Genomic DNA, 11,837 nt, shown 5'->3' on the forward strand with positions numbered 1-11,837 from the left:
CGTCGACATTGGAAGTGGTGCACTGTGGGCAACTATCCCGCAGTCCCCGCTGCCCATTGGAATTCTGGGTCGAGCCCCTAATGCCTGCTGGGGGAAAAAATGTGTTGAGGGTGGTTTTGGGTAACTGTCGTCATCCAACCGTCACTCCCGCCCTCCCTCCTTGAAAGCGCCGGCGGGCAATCAGTTCGCGCACTTTTCTGCTGAGTGACAGCACGGGCGCCACAGCACTGTGAGCATGGAGCCCGCTGCGACCATCGCTGCAGTTATGGCCGTTGTCAGCACCTCACACCTTATCAGCCACCTTTTCCAGAGGCAGATGGTGAGAAATCGGGCGAGGAGGCTACGGCAGCGCGATGAGGACATGAAGTCTGAGAGTGGTACAGACCTGTCACAAAGCACGGGACTCCACGCCGTGGACATCATGGTGGTAATGGGTCATGTTGATGCCGTGGAACGGCGATTCTGGGCATGTGAAACAAGCACTGACTGGTGGGACCGCATAGTGCTGCAGGTCTGGGATGAATCCCAGTGGCTGAGAAACTTTCGCATGCGGAAGGGAACTTTCCTTGAACTTTGTGAGTTGCTGTCCCCTGCCCTGAAGCGCAAGGACACCCGGATGCAAGCAGCCCTGACTGTCCAGAAGCGAATGGCCATAGCCCTCTGGAAACTTGCCATGCCAGACAGCTACCGGTCAGTCGCAAACCACTTTGGCGTGGGCAAATCTACCGTGGGGGTTGTTGTGATGCAAGTAGCCAAGGCAATCGTTGATGTACTGCTGTCAAAGGTAGTGACCCTGGGAAACGTGGAGGTGATCATAGATGGCTTCGCAGTGATGGGATTCCCAAACTGCGGTGGGGCCATAGATGGAACTCACATCCCTATCTTGGGACCGGACCACCAGGCCAGCCAGTACATTAATCGAAAGGGCTACTTTTCCATGGTGCTGCAAGCACTGGTGGACCACAAGGGACGTTTTACCAACATCTACGCCGGATGGCCGGTCAAGGTTCATGACGCTCGTGTTTTCAGGAACTCTGGTCTGTTTAGACGGCTGCAGGAAGGTACTTACTTCCCGGACCACAAAATAACTGTTGGGGATGTGGAGATGCCTATAGTGATCCTCGGGGACCCAGCCTACCCGCTAATGCCATGGCTCATGAAGCCCTATACAGGCACCCTGGACAGTGAAAAGGACCTCAACTACCGTCTGAGCAAGTGCAGAATGGTGGTGGAGTGTGCTTTTGGACGTCTCAAGGGGAGATGGAGAAGCTTATTGACTCGCTCTGATCTCAGCGAAACCAATATTCCCATTGTTATTGCAGCTTGCTGTGTGCTCCACAATCTCTGTGAGAGCAAGGGGGAGACCTTTATGGCGGGGTGGGAGGTTGAGGCAAATTGCCTGGCTGCTGATTACGCCCAGCCAGACAGCCGTGCGATTAGAAGAGCCCAGCGGGACGCGCTGTGCATCCAGGAGGCTTTGAAAGCTAGGTTCCTGAGTGAGCAGGGTAACCTGTGACAATTTTGTTGGTTTACAGAGAAGCTGAACCTGCCCCCGTTTCTTTACCCAGTGACTGTTCACAATCCTCTCCAGTTTCATACCCCATTCACCCCCTTCCCCCCCTTCCAACACACGTTTAAAAATAAAATCACTGAAAATTTGTTAATGAACAACGTTTTATTTATTACTGTTTTCGCAGTAAAGTGTTGAAACTGGGACGCAGACTGTGGTGGGGAGCGGGTGTAGTGTACTCATGCAAAGGACGCTTCTAAACTCGAGGAATGCCAGGCTCCTTCTTGTACAGTGGTCCGCACTGGCTGACTGATTGTTTGAATGGAGCCTGCCACCCCTCCTGTTCGGGACTCTGTGTGTGGGGGCTATGTGACTTTGTGGCAGGGGGAGGACGGTTACAGATTCCCTGCTGCGTGGCTCTGTGATCCAGGATAAGGACCGCTGCATAAGATCTGTAACCGCCCTCCCCCGCCACAAAGTCTCATGCCCCCCCCCACACACACACACAGACAATGAAAACCACCTCCCAGACTGACCAGGGTGCCTAGTGACTGCACTGTGTGTGTGACCTGCTGCTGAACCTGCCCCCGTGTCTGTACCAACCACCTTTCCCCCCCTTAAAACAGACTGTCCTCTAAAAAAACATGATGGAAACAGCAATTAACAGAAATGTATTTTTTATTAGCAAATGGACAATGAAACTGGGATGGGGGCTTGGGTGATGGGGGAAGGAAAGGACTTATCAAATTTTGGGGAATGACAGCCTTCTGCCATTTGAGCAGTCTGCAGGGGTAGAGTGACAGTTTTCACGGGCTCTGCAGCCCCTCCTTCTTGGTACTTTCGGTGAGGGGGGTATGGGACTTTGTGGCGGGGGACGGTGGTTACAGATAGACTGCAGCGGGGCTCTGTCCTCCTGCCTCCGGTCCTGCAGAACATCCACAAGGCGCTGGAGAGTGTCCGTTTGCTCCCTCATTAGTCCAAGCAGTGTTTGAGTCGCCTGCTGGTCTTCCTGCCGCCACCTCTCCTCCCGTTCCATGTGTGATCGGTGCATTTGGGACAAGTTCTCCCTCCACTGACTCTGCAGTGTTGACTCGGCTCGGGAACAGTCCATAAGTTCTGAGAACATGTCGTCCCGTGTCCTTTTCCGTCTACGCCTAATCTGTGACAGCCTCTGGGAGTCTGATGACAGGGTAGGTCGGGAGACAGCCACAGCTGTGGGATGGGAAAAAGGGAGTGAATTCCTCAGAAAGATAAATTTTTGGGTGAACAAAGAAAATATCTTTCTCTGTGAAAAAGACCATTCACAGCACCTATCACATGCGCACTCAGGACAAGGTCGAATTTTCGGCCTTCGCGTTCAGTCCCTGGGGTCCTGCAGTGCAGATCACAGAATCGGAACAGCACAGCAGAATTTGGGTAGCGGGCTGACATGGTAAGCCGTAGACTTGTGGCAGCTTAAAACTTTCATAATAGCATTGTCCTACTTTCACATTCAAAGCAATGCTCCTAGCATTGGCCAGTTCCTGCTGCCAGCAATCCGGCAAGCATTAACTCTGCCCCTGTCCCACCCCCTCGCGGCTGTCCCCGGGAAAGATCCCTCTATGCTGCCCCTCTCCCGCCTCCACCGCATGGCTGTAAACCGGCGGTTACAGTTCTGTAAAGGAACAGGGAAGCAGTCCCAATACTAACATTGCCTTAATTCAAAGCAGGTCACCATGAGCAACATCACTCTGATGCGTATTTCTGACAGCGAGAAAGAACGCATGCTTCGGGAAAGCCTCCAAAGACCAGGGCCGTATGCCGCCATGCTGTGCAAGGCAATGATCCCGGAGTACTTGATGGTAACCTGGCGCAGAAACGTTTCCTACTACGGAGGACACAACAAGGCCGCTCTCCCAAGGAACCTCATGCAAAGGCTTTCCAATTACCTCCAGGAGAGCTTCATGAAGATGTCCCATGAGGATTTCTGCTCTATCCCCGGATATATTGACCGAATTTTACTGTAGCTGCACTGGCAAGGGCTAAACAGTACAGCGCCTAGGGCAAACCAATCAAGATTTACCGGACATTGTTAGATTTTTTTGCAGCAGTTGCACTGCCAAAGACTAGAACTTTAAGTGCCTAGGACAATCTAATCATGAAAAAGCCACAGTTAATATTTATATTCTTTTATAAATAAATGTTTACATGTTTAAACCACTTACCAGCTGATCCTTCCCCTGATTCTGGGTCCAGGTTAACGCCTGGGGACGGTTGGTACGGGATCTCTGTGAGGGTGATGAAGAGATCCTGGCTGTCTGGGAAATCAGCGTTGTAAGCGCTGTCAACTGCCTCGTCCTCCTCATCTCCTTCCTCTTCTTCCCCGTCCACTACCATCTCAGAGGAAGCGGGCGTGGACAATATCCCATCCTCAGAGTCCACGGTCAGTGGTGGGGTAGTGGTGGCGGCCGCACCTAGGATGAAATGCAGTGCCTCGTAGAAACGGGATGTCTGGGGATGGGATCCGGAGCGTCCGTTTGCCTCTTTGGTCTTCTGGTAGCCTTGTCTCAGCTCCTTGATTTTCACGCGGCACTGCGTTGCATCCCGGCTGTATCCTCTCTCTGTCATGGCTTTGGAGATCTTCTCGTAGATCTTTGCATTCCGTCTTTTGGATCGCAGCTCGGAAAGCACGGACTCATCGCCCCACACAGCGATCAGATCCAAGACTTCCCGATCAGTCCATGCCGGGGCCCTCTTTCTATTCTGAGATTGCATGGCCATCTCTGCTGGAGAGCTCTGCATCGTTGCCAGTGCTGCTGAGCTCGCCACGATGTCCAAACAGGAAATGAGATTCAAACTGCGCAGACAGGAAAAGGAATTCAAATTTTCCCGGGGCTTTTCCTGTGTGTCTGGTCAGAGCATCCGAGCTCGGACTGCTGTCCAGAGCGTCAACAGAGTGGTGCACTGTGGGATAGCTCCCGGAGCTATTAGCATCGATTTCCATCCACACCTACTCTAATTCGACATGGCCATGTCGAATTTAGCGCTACTCCCCTCGTTGGGGAGGAGTACAGAAGTCGAATTTAGGAGACCTCTATGTCGAACTAAATAGCTTTGTTGTGTGGACGGGTGCAGAGTTAATTTGATTTAGCGCTGCTAAATTCGACATAACCTGCTAGTGTAGACCAGGCCTTACTCTCTTTTCTTAAATCAGGTGCCTATCTGTTGCCTGCCTGCTTGTCTGGGCCCGATCCTGCTTTCCTCACTGAACCATCCCTTTCCATGGGCACAGGCTTTGTTCCACTACCAATTTAGCAAGGAGGGTGGGCTCCTTAACTAGCCCCAACACCTCCTGGTCCCTTTTCTTAAACATTTTTCTTAAAATTGTGAAATTACAACAATATCCCACACTCCTATATCCTTCAGAGTAAGGTCTTACAGAAATCTACTCCTTATTCTCCCACGCTTGCGCTGGAACGTACACAACACAAAGTCTATACTCACTAAAAACTCTGCCTGACAGAGCAGGACGGGAGAACGCTAAGCCCCCTACCTTTTGGGCTCGATCCTGCTATGACCGAGGGTATATTCACCTATGCATTTTTTCCCCAACAGATGGGTAGGAGCAAGGAGTCTAATCCTCCCCCTATTGCCCGGCACTTCTACGACCGGGGATGTGCACACCTGAATGATCCATCACTTTATACGTATGGTATAACCTTTTAGCAATATTTAGCAGAATTTTATACAATCACAGTGCATGTCTTCCACCTTTAGCAATTCTCCACCAAAAATATTATGCTTATAAGAGCACACGGGATCTTTTTCAGGGGAAAAGGCAATACATCGTGTTTATTGAAGATACAACAATTAGCATATGCATTCAAACACACACACACACATACATACTGTCCTGCCAGTCGATGTTATAGTTACCAGTCCAGAGTCCGGAACAATCTAGTGGCCAGCTAGGTTGATCAGGAGTAGGGAAGAGCCGGGTTCTGTCGGTTGCAACACGATGCTCCGGGGAAGTCTTGGCAGGACAAACCCAAAGTTTCATGGCAAGGCAACCTGTTTATATAGTGATTTTCTTTCATTGGGACCAATGAGTTTTGCACCGTCATGCTGTTTTGCACACGTTATTTGACGAGTGATTGTTTTCTTAAATTGTTTTTCTCATCCTTTATCTTGTTCTTTCATCAAGTCTCTCAGGGTGTTATCTCATGCTGGTTTTGATAATAGCTATCTTGTCCCCGTTGATAGGTGCCTGTCTCATCTTCAGAGTCATCAATCTGCCCTCCTCTGACATTTCAATAGGGGCGTGTTGTAGCCTCCTGGCACCCTTGCATCTGTCTCCTAGAACATCTGGTTCAGTGACAGCCTTCACACTTATCTCTTAACACCCATTTGTCATTCATACACAAAACAGAATTAATTTACACAGAACATTTTGAACAGGAACATCAAAATTGCAATGCAGAAGAAAAACAATCATGGCTATATTATCTTCTTATTCTTTATCCTTCGTTCTAAATTATACAAATATAAAATCCTACTAATACAAGGTGTGTGCGTGTATACACATATGGTGTGTGTTTATACATGTGGGGGAACAGGTAGGGGGTGTATGCCTGTGTATATAAGGTGCGTATGTTGGTGTGTGTTTGTAAACACAGGGGTGGGTGGGTATGTTACCCAGGGTTTTAGAACCCAGGGCAGTGGTAACTTAACTGTTTGGGATTTTTAGGCGGTATTAGGAATAAATCAATGGGGGTGTAGTAAGAGGAGGCCCTGAGATATAAACCTTGGTATCAGAGGCCCGGTATGAGGCCTAAGGCCTGAACTAAAGTAATGGTCAAGACTTTGCTAACATAAAGCAAAGTTAAGCTGTGAGCCAGAGGCAGGCCCTGCTCACAGAAGCTGGCAAGGAAAGGGCTGATGCTGCAAAAAGAGACGTACCTAAAAGGTACTGGACACCAGATATCAGAACATTCGCATACTTGTACATTCCACACACAACAAGGAACAGGCTGACCCATCCCAATGACAGGGCCAAAAGGGGAATATGATGGATAGTGTTGTTTTGTTGGAATCAACATGTACAAGGTGAGAGGCGGCACCTTACTACGTAGAGGGGTTGTACCTTGCTGCGTAGAGGGGTTGCACCTCAATATGTCAGGAGTGATGTGTAACTTGTTTGTATCTGTGTATAAGAATGCATCCCTAAGTGGATATCTTTGTCTGGCCGAGGGGGCAGTGGAAAGTCCCGCCACTGAGCCGGGTCCATTGCCAAGAGGCACTTTCTCGTAGTATGCCCTGAATTAGGCTAAGAAACCTACAGGGAACTGCAATTGTGTCCAAGGTCGCAATAAACCTAGTCGACGTGACTTTGCATCTTACTAGACTCTGTGGTTATTGGGGGTTCTCTTCGGGTCTGCTGTGTCAGCTATCTGCGCACAGCTGGGGCAGCACACAGAGGGAACACACGCACGCAGCCGAGTGATATCAACATAGGAGAAAGCAGAGCACCACACCGGTAGCATCTGACAACAGGGGGCATAACTCATCCGTCTGATACATGATTGATACATACCAGAGTGCTTTTACCTAAAACTACTTTTTATTACGTTTTAAGCACATACATACACACATGCTGTTGCAGTAGGTTCAGACCATTTTAAACCTTTATATTTGTAGGAATGCATAGCTCCCAAATTGCCAGCCCATGGTTACGGCACACTGTTTCCATGGCTACAAGGCAGGAGTGGCCTTCACCCCAGCGTCTGTGTTTTGGGAAACTTCTTGGCTAGCCTGTTTGTCTCCCTCGCAGCTGGCTTTCACGTGCACAAGATATGGGTTTGCTATCTCATGTTGTTGTACACTGTATGCTTTCCCTATGCGCAAGAATGTAACCAGTTAGAAGTGTTGTAAGCAGAGAGGTAGAAAGAATAAAAACCCCAGGAAAGTTTTCCTGGGAGGTTTTTCGGCTTGAGGCTTTTAAAGCTTTCTGGCTACCACAGACCTGGCGTTCTGTTTCCTTTCCTCTGTCGTCGCCACATATATTTACCAAAGTTAAGATGGTTTTGAGGAATCAACAACCAGGCTTCTGGGGTTCCCCCACTTCCATTTAGCTGCTAGGGAACTTAGGTGTCAGATTGTTGCCCAGAGGAAAGCTTCCTCAAACTGCTTTAAAGCACGTTTTTTAATTAAACATTTTATATTTTTTTAAATAAAGCATGTAACTTATAATAGCCTTTAGTAGGCTAACTTTTTTTAGCAACTGGCAATAACAATTTACTATTATGTAACCCTTCTGCCAGGTGGAACCAGCAGCAACAAGGGCCAGGTTCAGTATCTAGGAGTTCCTTTTCTCCAATACAATACAAAAGCGGCTCGAGCCCCCACTCAGTGACCTGGGACAATTACACACCGCCCCCAAGGCACCTCTAAGAGGCAATACTTCCCCTCTCGCAAGCACAGAGTCTGAGGGAGATGTGATGGTATTAAGCCCATGTTTCAAAATATTTCCTCTTCTCTACTAACATTAGCTCTATCTTGGCTGGGGTTAGCCTCACCTAATGGCATTTCATCCACTGCTTCATCACTCAAGTACTAGGCAGCTGGGTGATGGGAGTGTGTTTATTTGATATCAAGGAGATCCAGAGATGGGTATTGTCTGTGTATTGCTGGCATTTAAGATCACAGAGCCTCACAATTTCCCTTAGTGGTAAATGCTGAATAAGAAGTTCCTAAATATTTAAGATGATTAGATGCAGCAAAGTAGGATGCTACAGAAAGAGAGAGAGAGAGCACACACCTTGGAGATGAAAAGCACTAGATAAGTACTGAATGCTCTTATTAGAGCATTATCCATGGCAAATGTCAATTAAAATGGCTGTTTCCATCAAAATTTTCAGTGAAAATTTCCTAGTTTTCTTCGAAAAACTGAAAATTATTTAGTTTTCAGACAATTTTTTTCTGGGTGTTCGGCTTTCCAACGAACCATCAACACATTTTGAGGAAAGCTGGTGCTACCTGGCAACATTTTTGTTTATTCCAAAACCTAGTTTTTAACCAATCAAACGTTTTGATCTGAACATGTCCAACCGGTTGTGGCAGTTTCCTCTAGGCAAACAGGAAAAGGAAGGGTCTTGTTTTACTCAGTAGTGACCCTGGTGGCCAAAGGGGAATGTTGGTCAGCTCCTATGTGGAGCCCCATATGCTCTGACCCAGAAGGGATGGTGATTAGGATAGGGAAAAGGCATGAGAGGGACCCTGATTGGTATGGGGGAAGGGAACAGGACTTTGGAGTCCTGCAGTAAAACAGGGCAGAGAAGGAGGGAGGAGCTGAGTGTGACCATCAGGGCAGGATTCAAAGTCTGACGCTAATAAAACCCCTTTTGCAAGAGCCCGTGAGAATTTCCTGGTGAGACTTGGAGTCACCCACAGCTGGACGGAGGAGAGCAGCTGCGGTGACAGAGTAAGTGCATCAGCAAACACTGCCTTGGGTGACCGTTAAAACTGGGGGTTGGTGGCCATACCGGGCGAGACGGCTTTGGGGATGCCGAGATCCTTTCAGGACTCTTGTAGGAAAATGAGGTCAGAATTTAGAGAGCACCAGATCCGATTACCTGACAAGTGGGGAAGAGAGGAGCGGGGAGAAATTTGTGGCTAAAAGCAGCATGCTCCTGTGTGAGCATCACTTCCCAGACCTCTAGGAAATGTTCATACAGAAAGATGGAGCAGCGACATAACTTGCTTGCATTGATTCAAATCTTTTCATGCATCAGCTGCTCTCCACTATTTGTAGGGTTGCCAACTTTCTATTTGCAGAAAACCGAACATCCTTGCCCCGCCCCTGCTCTACCCCTTCTCTGAGGCCATGCCCCCCGCTCACTCCATCCCCTCTCCCTCCGTCACTCGCTCTCCCCCACCCTCGCTCACTCACTCATTTTCACCAGGCTGGGCGGGGAGTTGGGGTCCAAAGGGGGGAGGGCTCCGACTGCAGGTGCAGGCTCTGGGGTGGGGCCAGAAATGAGGGGTTCAGGGTGCGTGAGGGAGATCCAGGCTGGGGCAGGCGGTTGGAGTGTGTGGGGGGGTGAGGGCTTTGGATGGGGCTGTGGGCTCTGGGGTGGGGCCAGGGTTTGGGGAGCTGGAGGGGGCTCAGGGCTGGGGCAGAGGGTTGGGGCATGGAAGGGGACTTGGGGTGCAGGCTCCGGATGGTGCTTACCTCAGGCAGCTCCCAGGAAGCTACCCGCATAGCATTCCAACTCCTAGGCAGAGGCATGACCACATGGCTCTGCCCGCACCTGCAGGCGTCATCCCCAATGGGAGCAGCTGAGCTGGCTCTGGGAGTAGGGGCAGCGCACAGCGCCCTTGTGGCCATCCCTCTGCCTAGGAGCCAGAGGGAGATCCCAGCAGCTTCCTGGATAGTGGAACCAAGTAGGGAGCCTGCCTGAGCCAATAAACTGGACTTTTAACTGCCCAGTCAGCAAAGCTGACCGGAGCTGCCAGAGTCCTTTCTTGACTGGACGTTCAGGTCAAAAAATGGACACCTGGCAACCCTAATGACATGGCTCTAGCCAGTGAATAAAAGAGACGGGGTTCAGAGGTCGGAATGGTGTTGATATTGTCTGTGACGTCTCCTGTCTAATAACAGCTGGATCTGGGGTGAGCATTTGGTGCTGCCAAAGGTAGGTGCCTCCAGCTCTCTTGAAAACATAGACACAAGTGGTGTCACCCTGCCACCTTCCCACTCCCACAACATCCCCAAGCAAAGGAACAAAGTACTCTGGTCTGGCCAGTAAAAGGGAAACAGAAATGGGACAGATTGACGAGAATACAATCTCTGGGAAGGAAGATACAGTCCTGACTATTCCCATGGCCCTTTAGCCTTTCCTTCCTCCTTACTACCCACATAGGTTAGAACAGCATTTAAATTGAGAACTTTCAAGGCCGGAAGGGATCATTATGGTCATCTAGTCAGATCTCCTCTGTAACAAAGGCCATAGAACTTCTCCCCAGGGATTTCTGCATCAAGCCCCTTAATTCCTGCTCACACTAGCCTGAATTTATGCTTCCAACACTGGATCTTGTTTTCCCTTTGTCTGCCAAATGGAAGAGCCCTCTACCCTTAGAAATAATCTTCCCACTTACAGATCGTGATAACAATCTGCTTTCCAGTGCTTGTTAACACTTAAAAAATATCTAGAGCCTCTTAAATGCCAAACCTAGCAGCAGCTGGGAGCATTGTGAAGACTGGCCCCTATAGGGTTAGTACTGTACATTGCCATGTGGAAGAACCCGTAAATGTTTCGCAAAATGGGACATAGGCATATCTGCATCCGCAGCCATCTTTCTTTTAGAGATTGTTATTAACTAGCCTTTGCTTTGTTAACTAAAGCCAGGCGACAAATTCAATTTTTTCCACAGAAAAATTCAATTTTCACTGGAAATCTGAATACTAAAATATTTTGATTTGGAAATGATGAAAGGTGGGAATTCCTGTGCGTCATTGCCTCCCTTTTCCTCTGTAGGCCTGGAATCCTGGTCAGACAACATTTCCTGTGGCGCATCATGGTCATGCCTCTTGGAAATGGAGGCAGTGCATCATGGAAGTCCCTGGCGATGGCACATGATGGGAGATGTAGTCCAGCTAAGGAGCTCAGCCTGCAGAGGAGAACGGGGATATGTAGCAACTGAATTACAAATCTCATGAGGCACCACGGCAGCATAGCTGGATTGAAACATTTCTGGTTGAGAGCTTTCAGTTTTGTGATGAAAAGTTCTGTGAAAAGAAGACCCTTTCCACACACACAAATATCCACTTAATGGAAAACCCAATTTTCCATCAGAAAACAGTTTTGGTGGAAAATTTTTGGCCAGCTCTTTTGTAAATGCTTTTGGGTCTGATCCCGTGCCTTTGAAGTTAATGGGAATGTTTCCTTAACTTAGATGGGAGCAAAAGCAGAGTCTCTGTGCCAAAGAACCCGAGTTAATTTTACCCTCTGTCAGCCCTAAGATAATCAATTACACAGCTCTGAAAAATTCCATTGCAACCAGTGAAAGATCCAGAAAGTTAAAAGCATCTGGAAAAGGAGGGGTGGAATGGAGACACTAGAGCTCCTTGGTTGAGATTTTAAAAGCCAACAAGAAAGTTGAATTTAATGGGAGTTGTGTGGCTGAATCCTTGAGTCAGCTTTTGAAATCTCAACCCTTATCTTTAGGGTGTTGCTAGTGCTCCAATTATAGCTCCATGTGAAGGACAAAATCATGGCAGGAACTCGAAAGGGGTTGAGCAATAGCTAACTAAGATTCCTACTCAGCTAATTTGGGGAGTCAGTGTTAT

Source organism: Malaclemys terrapin, chromosome 4 (genome assembly GCF_027887155.1).
Source record: "Malaclemys terrapin pileata isolate rMalTer1 chromosome 4, rMalTer1.hap1, whole genome shotgun sequence".
Taxonomy (NCBI): Eukaryota; Metazoa; Chordata; order Testudines; family Emydidae; genus Malaclemys; species Malaclemys terrapin.